This window comes from Solanum tuberosum, unplaced genomic scaffold (assembly GCF_000226075.1).
Source record: "Solanum tuberosum cultivar DM 1-3 516 R44 unplaced genomic scaffold, SolTub_3.0 scf00382, whole genome shotgun sequence".
Lineage (NCBI taxonomy): Eukaryota > Viridiplantae > Streptophyta > Magnoliopsida > Solanales > Solanaceae > Solanum > Solanum tuberosum.
In genome coordinates this window covers 100,569-117,240 of record NW_006239306.1, presented here as the reverse complement: position 1 = coordinate 117,240, position 16,672 = coordinate 100,569, and the positions used below count along the sequence as shown (strand labels likewise).

The window sequence follows — 16,672 nt, the reverse complement described above, 5'->3', positions numbered from 1 at the left end:
TCATTAAGCATATATCAGATGTATAAAAGAGACTATATCAAATACATATAAGAACAATTCAGATACATAGAATGAACATATCATATATACAAAAATAATGATTTTTTTGAAATTTTTTTAGGAGTTGTGATACGGCAAATACTTAAAAGTTGTTATATGCGTGATTTTCTCGTAATTTATGTCTTTCAGTTACATTTCTTATTTAGATACACTTAATTATATGTATCTGATAAATATGTATCTGAGATACATGTATCTGGATGTGTATTCGAGTTGCGATTTATGGTATGATTGATAATATTGCAAACTCACGTAAAGAGATATAATTAACACCCAAATTAGTAGGATTTGTGTTGTTTACCGTTGATAAAATGACCTTGATACGCTAAAAAAATTTATTAAAAAAAATTGTTACAAATCTTAATTATTCAAATTTATTCAGATTAATTAGTGATTGTAAAATAAAGAAAACTAACACACTTAATAATTAAAATTCAAATTTAAAAAGAAAAAAAAAAACTTAAAAATTGAAATCTGAACAATTTAGATTTATACATTTATTAAATGCAAAATAAATGAGGTCAGAATACTCCAAATACTAACTCATTCCAAGAAAATTTTGAAATATTAAAAATTAAAGCAGACTCAACATATGTTGGAAAAGAAATTGGATTTCATGTTGAGAGAGACACAACCAGAATTTCAGGCTAATAATATTTTTAACTTTCAAATCCAAGAATTTTTATGGTAATATGACTCTTCTCTCAATAATTAATTTATTGCGAAATTGGTCATTATCACTGTTAATTAAAATAATTTACAACCAAAGACTGTTTCAATTGTGTTAGCAATAATTCATACCTTTCAATGCCATTATTATTTTTTTCAACTATTTTCCTGCTAAGGAATTGGGGAAAATTTACTAGAAATTGTTTAATAATTGAAGCTGCTTTTAAAAAAAATGTTATTTAGGTACTTGATTGTTATATTTAGTGGTCCTTCCCTTTTATGATTGGTACTTAATACAATTTTTTAAATTTAATCAATCTGGTCTCCTTCTCAGTAATTTACTATATTCTTTATTTTTCAGTAGGAAATGAATTTATATAATAGTTGTTCTATTTCTATGCTATGCCTAGCTAGTACTACAACAACAATAAGAAAAGATCAACTGGACATTGACAAAAGATACTTTATAGAATTAAAATATATAAATATTTTAAAATTTATTTAAATACAAACGCTAAATTAAAAATGACTTTAGCGGCAATTAATTAATGTTAATAGCTCAATTGTCGCTAAATATGTATTTTTAGCAGTAATTAGCACTCTTTGTATATGTCCCTAAAGTCTTTAGAGACACTGGATTTAATGACACTTCCCTAATGTCGATAAAGACTTTAGTACTCTTTATTAATGTATCTATTTATTGCCGCTAAAAGTTATTTTGTTATAGTGAAAAGTAAGGAACTTGTGGTTTGCTTAACTTTTATACGTCGATAAATAAAATAGAGTTTAACAGAAATACACTTGCTATTAAACTCTATTGTATCCATAAAAGAACTGTTGGGTCAATTAGTTTCATAGCAAATTACAATTTATTTGAAAATGTTTATGGTCAAAACTTCCAAATTACGTAAAAGATCTGAAAATAAACACAAGTTTTAATGGAATTAGTTTCTTCCATTTGAAGTTTGTATCTCTGCAGGATTTACTCCCAACTTCACTAGATTTCAATGAGCCTTACAATAACCGATTTAAACATACGTAATCTAAGGAATTATAAACTCTAATTCCTAATAACACATAAACCTTTCAAGACATGTGTTTTGAAAATTATTTTTCTTGACCTTCTAACTAGTTATGAGAAGAACAGTTTTATTGTCATATATTTGCTATTTTTTCACTTGAATTATTTGAGGGTAAATAATTGTTATCTTAATAAATTTAAAATAGATAGATCATCTACTTTAAAATCGAAAAGACGATAAACGATAGTAAAATCAAATAAATCATCTATATTTACACATAAAAAATGTAAATCTATATTTTAATAAGTATATCTTTAGCACACATAACATACATCTTGGATTTCTATATGCACATTTCTCATCATCTGCACTTGTGTGTAGAGGTTACCAACATTGGGAAATTGGCTTATATATATTGTATTGCCTAATGAGAAAACGAACTTGTTCATTTGATTTCACATTCGTCGTAAATATTTGTCTTTTTAATTTGTTAATGTTAAACAACTTTAAATATTATATTAATTTCTATTGAATTAATTTAGCAAAAAATAACTCTCTCTAAAAAATAAAATTTGTAAGCTAATTTATTTAATAAATGTACTCGTATAAATATAAAACATAAAATCAAGAAAATAAATAAAATGATTAAAATTATTTGAAGGTTATGTTGTCTTTATATAAATTGATCACACGATATTAAATCTTATGTATCACTAGTACCATCAAATGTGAGATATTAGTTATGTATCCTATAAAAAAAATTAGGACTATCAAAAAAATATGTCAATTAATAAGGAAAGCAACACAAAGCATTCAAAGAAAAGAAATATTAGCAGTAGTGAAATAATGTGGTAACTAAAAAAAACATGTGTAAAACTAATACTATGACAAACACAAATCACAATGTCCAAGGCTATGGAAAGCGAGTTAAATCTCAACTACATACTAACCTTAGAAACAAAAACAAAAAAAAACTTCATATATGTATTAAATATTAAATTGATTAAAATAAAAAAAGACAAAAGGAAGAGGAAAGTTTGGTGCGCCTATAAAGTGCAAAACCTTTTAAGTCCACCGTGATCTAATTTGTGTTTCTTGTGAATGCCTAACAACAAGAACAAAATATTTAGTTATTATCTTTGTTTTGATAATCTATAAAAAATTAAAATAATTCATGTGTTAGTGTACGTTGACCAAAAACTATTATTTATAAAATATGAATTTTGGTCTCTTAGACGGACTAGTCAACTCATTAACTAAACAAAATAATTAGTGCATAACATCTCTCACGTTCAGATAAAGTTTTGAAAAAAACACACCTTCAAAAATATGATATAGATAATCTACACTAATACAAATCTAGTATATTTGAATGACGGAGTCAAAATATTTACTAGAAATTTAAAAGTCAATGATTAGATATTATTATCTATATATACAAATGGAAGATGAAAATAAAGGCCTTGGTGGAAAACACTTACAAGAAAGTGGTTAATTTCTGTCTACAATTATTTATTATTATATCTATAAAAATAGTGTTACCTACAAAATGACAGAACCTAACGTGACACCTTTCATGGGTTGACCATAAATTTGATTACAAAAGGATTTTGGGTGTGTTCAGTTTGAAGGACGTTGTTTTTCTTTAAAAAATAAAAAATCAAGAAATTAAATATTTTCTTAATTTAATTTTTTAATTGATTAATAATGAAAAAATATTATTTCAAAATCATTAAAATATAATTTAGCAAATATTATGACTCCAGACATGAATTCATATTCCTATCCAAATCCAATCTTCGGTGTAACACCGACCCCAATATCGATCCAAAAACATAACCTTAACCCCAACCGAGATGAGATCGAGCCCGTCATCTCGGTTGTCAGCCCGAGATCCAACCCTGATCTCAAGACCTAACCTGATGAAACCAATAGGCCAAGATTCTGACTCTGAGACCTTGAGAGATTTGTAGGAATAATAATGTGGCGGGGCAGGGTGATTGTGTGGCAAACTTGTGAAGACTCTGACCCGACCTAGCCCTCATAGAATTTATTATAAAAATAATTTTGTTCATTTTTATGCTAAGTACTTATAATTTAGTATTAGTTTGATATTGTCATTTGATAGAGTGTATTAGCAAAATTAATATATGCATTAGCTTTATATATTAGAATTTCTCCTTTTTATTTTGTTAGCATCCAGAGTACCTTACTGTGGCGTCTTTATGCATATATAGGCAAGTAATATGAACAAAACGGAAAATTGCAATTAGTTTAATTTTGAAAACATCAAAAATGGATATTAAGCATTTGGTGTTTTACAATATGTATTATTAATTATAATTAACAGTAATAATTAGCTGAATTCGATAAAAATTAAAAATTACCTTAAAAGGACTAAGGAACTCTCTGCAGCTTACATCAATACTATCCATATAATCAAAGATATATTCAAAGCTTCAATGAAACCCTTGTAATCCATGGAAATTGAATTAGGCACCATATCGATAATCATAATCAGTAAAAGAAATTTTATATCTAGTGTGTTTTAATTCTTTAATGTCTGTATCATCTAATCTTTTAATCTGTTGTGGTAATCGACTTGACAAAATTGACAGTCGACTGAAAGCTAGACTATTAAAAATTATATTATAAGAGTTTAATAAAATTGACTTACATCAAATTTTTAGAACAAGCTCGATATGGTTACTTCGTAAATAAAGTATTAATTATATACATGGTTAAATTGAATTGATAGTGCAGAAGTTTTTTCACACAAGAACATTTAGTTTAATCGAATTCAAAAATCACAGAAAAATTAATTGTGGAACCTAATTCAGGACGTAAATTAATAATCTCTTTGGGTTTATATATTAGATTAGGGCTTCTTATGTAATTGTACAAGCAAACAAAATTTCAATTAAAATGGCTGCATGTATATATAATGTATTGATATTGTATATATGATGTATAATTGTGCATCAAAGACACATATATATTCATATACATTGTTTATACAAAATATATACATTATAACTAGAGGTGTGTATGATATGATAGAATATCGAATATCATATTAAAATTAATTTTTTAACACCGCAGTTTGAATATTATGATATTTGGTATGCATTTTAAAAAGGTTAGGTACTTGGTATTTATAAAAATAATAATGATATATCGATATTGTACTGAAGTATATAGTTACATATGAAATTCATATATATATATATATAATATTAGTAAATATATAAATAGTAATTTAGTATTTAGATGTTGAAATTTTGATTACTCTATCTTATTTAATTATTCTTTTGGGTGATTGATTAACAAAGAGAACTATTTGTACTTTATTTAAATTGTTTTACATGTGTAAGCTAGTAGTATGATATAAATGAGATGTTTCTTGAAAAGTCAAAGTCATAATTCTTTATTATATGAATATATGTATGTTAAAAATGATAAAATTATGGTAATCGATTTACTGTACCGTAAATATCGAAATCAAACTTTAAAATATCATACCGAATTAATTTGATAGGGTAATGGTATATAGTATTTTTAAAAGGAAACATTACATAAATACACAACTTAAGATATCATAATCTCTAAAATTCCCTCAATTTTAAAAAATTACAAAAATTTCTTCTTGGATACACTCATTTCCACTCTCAGATACATCTCTCCATTAAGTAATGTATCATTTGCAATGAATCGGATAACCAAAGAATGTATACGAGAGCAATGAAAAATCTGAAAGTTCTATAATTGCGAAAACTTTCGGAATAGGATGTAATTAGCCCCAAATATATGAGATTTATGTACTTTGTACTTTTTAAAAACCGCATGCCGAATTACTGAACCGAATTTTTCAATACTGTATCATGTCCACCACTAATTACAACAATTTACCTTCCTTGACGATTTAATTTTTTAAATTTCGACCAACTCAAATCTTCTTCATAAAGTCTCAAATATTAAACATGAGCCCTTGTCGATGTTTTGAATCTTTTGAAATATTATCAAATTCTAAATGATTTACGTTTGCGTCAAATCAAATTTTTAAAAAAATTGAGCTTTAAAATTCTTCAATAACGAGTTCTTGCATTTTTCTTTCACGTGCTCTTCTTTCTACTTCTCTGTTAATTTTTTATAGGTGCAACATAAAAATTTCAATTAACATTGGAACGGAGATAGAAATAAAGAATATTAACAAAAGATATATATATATATATACGTGTCTTCTTGTGAGTTTTTAAAATTACTATTCATGTCAAAATTTGGTTCCTAGATACATGTATTTGGTGTGTCTAGATACATGTATCTCAGTTATATGGAGTCAAAATTAGGTGTAAATTGTTTCAAATACATTGTACTCAAGTAGATTCACATGTATTTGGGATATGCTGACTCTCTCACTTGCCTCTATCCAATCTCACTTGCCTCTCTCCTATCTCTCTCGCCTCATTCTCGACGTATTTGTATTCCAAATTGTATCTGATATTTCATATTCATGTATCGAGTGGAATTCGTATGTATATGAAATAAATCGACTCTCTCGCTCGCCTACCATCTATCAGCTTGCTCGCCTCTCTCACTCGCTCGTTCGTCTTTCTCCTTATGTATCTATATTTTAGAATGTATCTAGAAGCAAAAATACATTTATCTAGGTATATCTAACTTGAAATTTGTATGAAATTATTAATTAGGCGATATGTAATATATCAATCTATATAAAGAATTAGTAGATATGATAGGAATATATGTATAATTAGGCCTTAAAGTTTTACATTTGGGCCCATACCAATTGTGCTCTTCTCATGGCCTTATTTTTTGGAAATTACATAAATATACAACTGAAAATATCATAATCTCTAAAATTTTCTATCATTTAAAAATATTACAAAAATCTCCTCTCGGATACATCCTTATCCCCTCTTTAGGATACATCCCTCCCCTCTCAGATACATCCCTATCCTCTCTCGGATACATCCCTCCCATTAAGTAATGTAACATTTGCAATGTATTGGACAACCAACTCTTGTAATTGTGAAAACTTTCAGAATAGGATGTAATTAGCCCCCAAATGTATGAAATTTATATAAGTTTCCCTTATTTTTTTGGTCAGGCGCTCATGGCCTTTCAATACCTCATAAATTCACTTATAATAATTGATGATTGAGTAAAAAAAAAAAAAGAAGGGAAACTTGCATAAATCTCACTATTTTAGGAGTTAATTACTTAGATACACTTTAGTTTGCAATATTACGTATCTTACTAAATTTTGGTGCTTTCAAATACGTTTAGATACATGCGTCAAAATTATGTGTAATTTATTCTAAATACATTGTATCCAAGTGGAATCGCATGTATCTGGTATACATAACGAATCTCGCTAGCCTCCCTCACCTCCCTTGCCGCTTTCATATGTATCGTGTATGTCATATACATGTGAATCACACCAGATACATACATATACATGTATCTAGTGTGTATATAGTGTGATCCACGTGTATTCGGGATACATAAAAAATCTCACTCCCCCCCCCCGCCATCTTGCTCGCCTCTCTACTTATGGTAAAATTGGTAGCAAAAATATATGTATCTAGGTGTATCTTTCTCAATATATGGTAGGAAACTTTTAATTACCGATAAGATACGTAATATTTTAAAGTATAGATAATAATAATAAAATATAATCATATATGGAGTGGAATATGTCTAATATGTAGATCCTCCTTTTGAGTGGATATTTGATCTATCTTTAAAAAAAATTATTGTCATGATGGTAAACCCAAATTAAGTTTTTTTAGTTTTTCTTTTAAAAACTAAAATAAAATGACAGCTGTGGGATTTGAACCCACGCCCTTTCGGACCAGAGCCTAAATCTGGCGCCTTAGACCACTCGGCCAAACTGTCATATATTTGAATAACCTTATTATGTATTAAATATCCCTTATTACTTAGATTAGGCAATAAAAATATAAGGGGGGGGAAAAGAACTCAATGAAGACAAAGTTGAAATCATTACATATTAGCCCCATTGAATATAATAAATCTCAAGACAAAATATATAAGAATGCAAATTATGAAACTATTTACCAAATTAAAAATATCAAAAATGTGAAACTTGTCAATATAGTATGTTTTTTTAAAAGAAAAAGAAGAAATAACTTGTAGAAGTAAAGAAGAATACTCTCCACGCCTCTTTTTAAGAGAATTTGTAAGTAGAGTGTCGTTGTCTCACTTATCTTCAAAAATATATTTGAATGATATTAAAAATGTCATCTCCTTCTCGAATTTTCAACAAGTAAATTATAGCTGACCATTTTTACTAGTAGAAATGATATAGAATTTTAAGTTATGAGTTCTGAACTCTCGCAATCTTTTAAGATAGGATTTTAACCATACTCTTTATAAATGTTGAGTGATTACCACAATATAATATAACTGAAATATTAACATATGAAGTGTTTAAGACATCATTTGACATGTTGTCTCTCATTTATCGACTTAAACTTTCAGAGAAAGCACACTTCTAACCACTCAATTATAGTATATTTCAACCATTCCCCTTATATCTGGTTAAAATATTTTGATGGATTAAATACATGAATATATTCTCTATGATTTCTAGCTTGCTTTGATGTAATACTAAATTGTGGTTTGTTATTAAAAAAATGTATTATCTTATTCATCTCAATTTTTGTACCTTTTAAATCGTTATTTATTCTGATGTATAATACTCATTATTTTTCTCACGTACCAACTGAGCTATTATAGTATGACACGTGTCTTTCATTATCATAATTCTGGCCACACCTCAAATCACGTCACAACATATTTTAGCAGTATCTCAAAATATCATAGTTTGATTTTTCTAAAAAATAAATTACCTTTCTAAACATCGTTATTTCCAGTTTTTATATAATAAAACAAGATAGGCCCCTAATTAAGTCATTTGGTTGGAGTAACAAACAACATATTGAGATTTTGGTCTCCCAAGTCAAAATGCTATTTTTTTTTTCCATTTGTGAACTAAAAGAGCTAGAAATCATGGAAGATCATGTAACTTAAAACAAATATAATACAAAGGTTTTTCACAAATATTTTTCTCCAAGCTTATTTAAAAGACAGAATTCTTTTTAACATTTTACAACCTAATTTTTTTTTTAAATCACTACGTTAGACGTTTCTCTATGAAACGGGAATATTCCACAAAATTAAAAATTCTATTTTACATACATACAAAAATATAGTTTTGTATTTTCACCAAACAGATTCAATTGAACTCTTTTCAAAACATGTTAAATGAAGAAGGTGATCGATGATGGTGGTCATGGTCTTTATCAATCTTGCCCCGAATATATAGAGGATGATTGAAATATAAAATAGGGACGATAAATCGTAGTTGTTCTTCTTCTACTTGACCTACTTTTATCGCTAGAAATCCTTTTGGTACATCTTTACTGCCCATACTTACAAATAAAAAAATTCCAATAGGATTATATCGAATTTTTATAATATGATGATTGATTGTTCGCGACTTAGTTAAATGGGGTGGAGAGATTTGTTTTGTTTATATATTGAAAGAGAAGGCAAAGGATTAAGAAGGATAGTATGTTTAAAAGGGGTCAAAGATAATATAGTTGAAAAATGCCCATTCTCTTTTTTGTTTTGTTGTGGACCTACAATATTAGTTATAGCTTATAAATTCGATAAAATTCAATAATTTAAATTTAAATTTTTTGGTTATATAAAATAATAAAATTAGCTATCTGATATAAAAGATGAAATAGTGAATTTTCATGAGATGTATCTATCCTATCCTAGTAACTGAACGAACCCTAAATCCTTACTCGCCGCAAAGGAACGTCTTTTAACATGTTCAAGTAGACCATCTTTGGGTGCACAATAGAACAAATATAAGTTAATTTTTGAAAGAAAAAAAATAAAATTTTGATTTTAAATAATTATAAAATTAAGTATTTTGATCCTAATACTTCAAATCATTTAGTTTTAGTTCAGTACTTGAAATGAATAACGTACTAGTTACGTCTTTTATCTATGTTGTTTTGGAAGCAAACAAAAATATAAGACAGTCAATTCCATTAATTGTAGTTGTAGGACCATATAGGGTTGCATGTCCTGCACAAGTTGGCTACTTACATGTTAGAAAGAGTTGTCAATATGAATCGGTTTGTTTTATCTCAATTAATTTATACGGTCTTTGAATTTGGATGGTTCAGATTAAACTAATCAATTATCTACGCAAGTTAGAAAACATCAGATAAATCTATCACTATATAGTTAGCAAACTAAGCTAGACTTATGCACACTGAGCTAAAAAAACTTATTCTGAAATAGACATCAAAAATCATAATTTAACTTTATTAAATTATGAATTGGCTCGATGAGCCTAGTCCATATTGATGGCTCTGCTTACCCCTTGAAACGTTGGTCCATTCACGATTTTGATTAGAAAACTTAAGTTAGGACGACAATTGTGTCTTTTTCAATTTCTTCTTGCTTCCATGATCAAGAATTTATAGGTCCCTCACAATATCTACTTAATGTATCATGTCTTTGAGATGATTTTGGAATTAAATCTTAAACCACAAAAATTTACATGCCTATCTATGCCAGAATTTTGTGGCTTAAGAATGACACCCTAGGTTGACTGCTTATACAAGGAGAATTACTCTCATCAGTATGTTTAGTTGCAATTTTACTTTGTCTTCGTACACTACTAGAAATAAGTTGTTTTCCAACTACAACTGCCGACTATAAATGTGTAATCAGAAATTTGGGTAATTTTTCGACTACTGTAATCGGTACATTAAGATTTATATACGTATATACAAATATTGCTTGCATAAAAAATAGGGTATCTTACAGAAATGTATCGCATGGTAAAAAAATTTTAGCTAAATAGAAGCATGTATATGTAATGTATTTATATTATACAAGTGAAGGAGTATATATTTATATGATGTATAACTAAGTATAACAGATGTATATATATTCTTATACATTTTTTATACAATATTTATACATTGTTAGATACAACAATTCGTCTTTCTCAACGAGCTAAATTGTTTTTTTTTTCAATTTCGACCAACTCAGATCTCATGTAAACAATCTCAAATTTTAGATATGAGCTTCTTTAGAAATAGATGTATAACTAAGTATAAGAGATGTATATATATTCTTATATATTTTTTATACAATATTTATGCATTGTTAGATACAACAATTCATCTTCCTCAATGAGTTGAGTTGTTCTTTTTTTCAATTTTGACCATCTCAGATCTCCTGTAAACAATCTCAAATTTTAGATATGAGCTTCTTTAGATGTTTTGATTCTTTCGATATAGTATTCACTAAGATTGTCAAATAAGCGAGTTAAGTTGAAATTAGGCATGTCAAAATGAAATTGAGTGAATAAGCATATTATTGACTCATCTAAAAGTTATTTAGACTGAAATAGATTAAAAGTTGAGTCATAACTCAATCTATTCAATTCTTATTTAATTGTTTTCCTTATATTATAACTGTAACATAACAAATAAATAAAATATTTTTCAAGTATTCAAACAAATTTTCTCATGAGTTAATCTGAGTTGCATATCATCTCAGTTTTCAAATGAGCTTAATTAAGCAAATCAAATTATTGAGTTGATATAAAAGAGGGTCATTCACCTGCTCAAATCTAAACAAGTTGGATCATGATATTATGAGCTAATTTTGTCACCTTTACTATATACTTCCTTCAATTCGTCGGACTTTCAATTTATGTTGCATATAATCTCAGTTTTCAAATGAGCTTAATTAAGCAAATGAAAATAATTAAATTGATAAAATAAGAGGGTCATTAACCCACCCAGACCTGAACAAGTTGGATCAATTATGATATTATGAGCTGATTTTGCCACACACACATTTTAGTACATTTTATCCTTAACGAGAAATTAAAGGTGTAAACTCGCTTTGTCCCATTTTGATGGACACTTGAGCTAAAAAAAAATAGACATTCCAAAATAAATGTTACTTTAGAAATTCAAGACTAATGTTAGTAATTATTTACAATTATATCCTTAATAATAAGGAAATGAAACATCTATTTAAAAAAAAATAGAGGTAACTTAGTAAACTATATATACCGGCTTATATTTATTTTATTTTTTTATTAAATATGAAAAGTGCTAAAATGACCATTAAAATGGAAAGAAGACAGTACTAAATAAATGCTACGGATGCTTAATATCAAATTTCAAAAATCTTATACCTACACAAATAAAATAAAACATTATTAACCACAAATTTGAAAAGTAATCTTTTATAAAAAATAAGAAAAAAATCTTGTCTATTCAAATTTAGCTACATAAATTGAAACTGAAGCAACAGATGATTTAACAGTGAGTCTATCACTATAAGATTCCATTTGACAATAGATCCCAACAACTTTCTAAGGATGCAAATGGTCCTTTTCTCATGGATAGAGATCAAATATTAAATCGAAATTTAACAAAACAATTTTTCTTTAGAGAAAATGGTTATAAAAAAAATGCTCTTAAGCTATGTGAAATGAATAAAAATGTCCTCCGTTAATAAATTGGCTAAAAAATACTTTTACCGTCAATACTTAAGTTCAAAAATGCATTTATAGTGAAAGTATTGATTGCAAGGACCTTTTTGAACCAAAATATTAACGGCAATGACATTTTTTAAGCCAAACTATAAACGGATGACATTTTAATTAATCTCTATCCTTTGTTTTGTAATTTAAATCTTTATATGGAATGAAATGCAACACTCCCAGGATCACTAGGAAATTATTATTTTTTTAAAATCATGAATTTAAAGTGAAAACTTGAAATTTGAACACACATTTGATTGAAAAATATTAAAGTATTGTGAGTGAAAGTCCAAATAACCCAAAAATTGTTCTAAACCAATTTTTGAAAATTTGAAAATATTTATAGAACAAATTTTCAAAAAAAGCGATTAAATTTTATAATCACACAAATATTTGAAAATTTATGGTTCTCCAGCATACTTTTTTACTTGAGAAATCTAAGTTTTCTAAATTCTTAAACGATATGGGTAACCTAAAGGTGGTGTTAGCTTCTGCAGCCTGCAGGTCTATATAAAACAACATTACTCTTAGGTATTCATTAAGGACTCAAATCTAATAGCAACAAGAACAATCAAACCTAGTCCTATTTGCACAAAAAAAATTAAAAAATATTAGTATAAAAAGAACAATCACCAAATATTAAACAATATTCAAACCAAAATAAAATTACTCCAGCTAGTACTTTTTCCTATACAATGTGGCTAGAAGTAGCTAGTGTCCAGATACTGCAACAACAACAATAACATATTCAGTATAATGTTTACTATAAAAAAATAATTAATTTTGACCTTTAATTATATAAATATGATATGAAACGATGCAACCTTTGATCAATGTGTTCAACTAAACCTACAAAATTTCAACACGATAACCTTAAAGGTTGAACATGTCAATTTAAATCATCAATCTGTTCCTAGACATGTGTCTTAAAGACAAATAAGAAAAATGCACAAATTCTATCTTGGAATTATATCAAATTAACTCACATTTTTGTTACGGTAGAAACAATTGTTAGAGTATAAAATATTTACCAAATGCTACTATATGTATATTGTGGAGATTAATTAAAATATTCCTCAAGTGAGTTTAGTTTCCCAACGTTGAAAACAAAACTCGAGAATACATTAATAGCAGAAATAATGTAAACTATGGGATAATAAAATACAACATAATCTTGATATTATCAAAACAAAATGGTCAGATCTAGTAATATATAGTAATGCATATTAAAAGCTTATGTTATTTCAACAATATATTAGTATTCTCGTAGATTTATCCTTCAAATTGTTGATATGTAATATTTTGTAGCACAGAATAACATAATTTATCCAAAAAATTTACCTTATATTCATATAAACAATATAATACATTATGAAATAATATATAGCAATCACCCAAACAAAGTGTTGAAAATAGATAGTACTAAAATTGTGTGTTTGTGTGAGATAGAGAGAGTGAGAAAAACCTTTGAAAACCAAAAGAAGAAAAGGGTTTTGAACAGATCTGGAAAAAAAAATCATCATCATGGCCACAATCATAACACAATGATGAACAAAAGTATATGTCTTTTTATTTACTGACAAAATGAAACAACATAGTATCAACAAAAAAAAGGTTGTAATCATGAAAAAAATTGAGAATCTGAAAAAAAAAAACCACTAAAGTCAAGATCCTTATCATTACACCAATCAGCAAAAAAAAAACTATAAATGACACACAAGTTATTTTAGGTTACATAAAACAAGTACAATTTGTCCAAACTGTTGGATACTAGTACATGAACAACTACAACTGAACAACAATAACAACATATAATACGCAAATCTTATCTCTGCCTCAAAAATAGAAAGACTGTTTCCGATATAGTCCACATAATACATGAAAAACTAATCAAAAGACTTACCTCTTGTAAAGATCTGAAATTAATTATGTGGTAGATATAATCTTTGAGGGGAATGAAGCCTGGTCCGACGACACCCAACAATATAATCAAAAATTCATAGATCTATCATAAATATTGTATAGATCTATGTAACAATATAGTAATTACTATAAAAATATGTATAAAAAAAAATTGATCAGGATTGAAGATTTCCTCGAGCCAGACAACATTCCCCACAAATAAAAAAATCTCCACTTTTGATTTCTTGATTTTTATTTTATATTTTGCTTATCTATTTTATTTCCCCCAAAACTTACGCCTTTGTTTTAGGGAGAAGAAAATAGAGAGTGTGATGATGAAAAGAATGATTTGGGGGATTATAAAAGGATGGTAAAAAAAAGAGTTGAAGTTGAAGAGGACAAAACCTATGGCCACACTCTGACCCTACCAGCTGGACTTCCAGAATTCACCACCACTGTTCTCTCCGTTTTAACTTGGTATAGAGTTTAAGAAAACAAATGAGATTTTCGATATTGTTATCTTGAATTAAAAGATATGTCAAATGTAGTAAAATATTTTTTAATCTCGTTAACTTAAGCATATCATGTGGGAAGTTGAAATTAAAGAATTGTTATATAAGGAAATAGAGGTTTTTTCTTAAAATAACTAAGAGTCTGTTTGAATTGGTTTATTTTAGGTGTCTTCAAGCCAAATTAACTTTGAAGTATTTTGTAGTGTTTGGATATTAAGAAGAAAAAAATTATAAGGGTTTTTTTTTAGGTTAATATAAGAAAAATAAGTCAAAAATTAGAATTTGTAACTTAATTTTTGACCTTATAAGTCATAATTCCATCCAAATATCTCTAAAAAGGAAGTAGGACCAAAAAAAATTGAAATGAAGGGAGTATGCTATTTTCTCTATTCAAATTTACACATGTATGAAATTTTGTGTTTGGTAGGTTAGTTTTGGTAGTGTGAGATGACTATATATGAAGATATATTGATAGAGTAGAGTATTTTTATACTTTATAAATGTATTATTTTAATCTAGTAATCTGTTTTATTTTTCATGGTAATAGATGACACTTAAACATTGATAATCTATAACAGAAAAGGGCCAAAATACCTCTAAATTATTTGAAATAAATTAAATTTATCTCTCATTATGTGTTTTTCTAAAAATATCCACGACGTTATGTTTTTGGCGTAAAAATGCTCTTAAACCATCAATTAACTCGAAATTACTCATTCTACTAATTGTTCCCAAAAACATTTTATCATACGTGAAAACCTCTCAAAATATCCATTTCAAAGGTATTCTTTAACTCTTTTTCTCATGTAAAAAAGATAAATGTACGTAAAAATCCTTACATATATAATTCAAACCTTTTTTTTACTGCTATGGGATGGGATAGAAATGTAAAGCTAATTGACCTAGTTATTAGAGTACATAATTATCAGTGCTCAATTAGCTAAGTCAGTGTAGTCAGTAAAAAGACATTCTAAACTGAGATAATTAATTGCTATTAATTTTTTTTTAAAAAAACACGCAACTAGATTTTAATTTACTAATATATGACTCATTAATTATGTCATCCATTCAAGTTGGTAAATAAAATAAAATAAAACATAGAATATTATTGTACAATAAATAACACAACTGACAATTCACTAAAAACGGTGTTTTGACTATGGTCGTGAGAGTAGTACATTGCTTATGAATCAAAGAAGACAAGGTGAAGGCTACATGTAGCCAACCATGCATCCATTTATCGTCGTATAAATTGAGGCAGAAGAAATATTTCTTGTATAGTTATATATATATATATATTTTTAAATATATTTAAATTTTGAACACATATTTAATACACTTGTAACAATAAAGATCTAAATCATGTTGTTTATACTCATTAAAAAAAAGTATTTAATCCAACATAATAGATTATTGTTTTTTGGAAATGTGAATTTAATTCTTATGCTCTTATATGAATAATACTAAAATTAATTTTTAGAATTTGGACCCATCATTTTGTATTATCTTTTTTTACTTGTAGCACATTTTAGAATATTAAATAATTACAAATAAAATTAAAGGAGTAATAATACACCTTAGGTTTGACAAAATTATTATGTTTTTGAAATAAATATATTTTTTACCAAATGGTCCAAGTCATTGATGCTTCTTTTACACATATATACACACATGTTATATATTCACCTTCCATTGATGGACACAACTATAATGGAGGGATTCTTTCTTACTTAAATTCAAAATCGAGATTTATGATTTATATATTCACTACTCCATTGATAGACACAGCTATAATGAAGGGTTTTTTTGCCTTAAATATTCATTCATTGGGTATTAATTATATAAAACAATTTTTATACCACAAAAGAGGT

The 16,672-nt window shown here is 27.2% G+C and overlaps 1 long non-coding RNA gene and 1 other non-coding gene across 2 annotated transcripts; both read right to left on the bottom strand.

Moving 5' to 3' along the window:
* Positions 1–7,587: 7,587 nt before the first annotated feature.
* On the bottom strand, positions 7,588–7,667 carry TRNAL-UAG (transfer RNA leucine (anticodon UAG)). Its single transcript has one exon. It is a non-coding gene; the product is annotated as a tRNA-Leu (tRNA).
* A 5,227-nt stretch (positions 7,668–12,894) lies between these two features.
* On the bottom strand, positions 12,895–14,629 carry LOC102597809 (uncharacterized). The gene is made up of 2 exons (XR_368482.2): positions 14,291–14,629; positions 12,895–13,112 (listed from the first exon to the last, which is right to left on the bottom strand). It is a non-coding gene; the product is annotated as an uncharacterized lncRNA (long non-coding RNA).
* Positions 14,630–16,672: the final 2,043 nt, after the last annotated feature.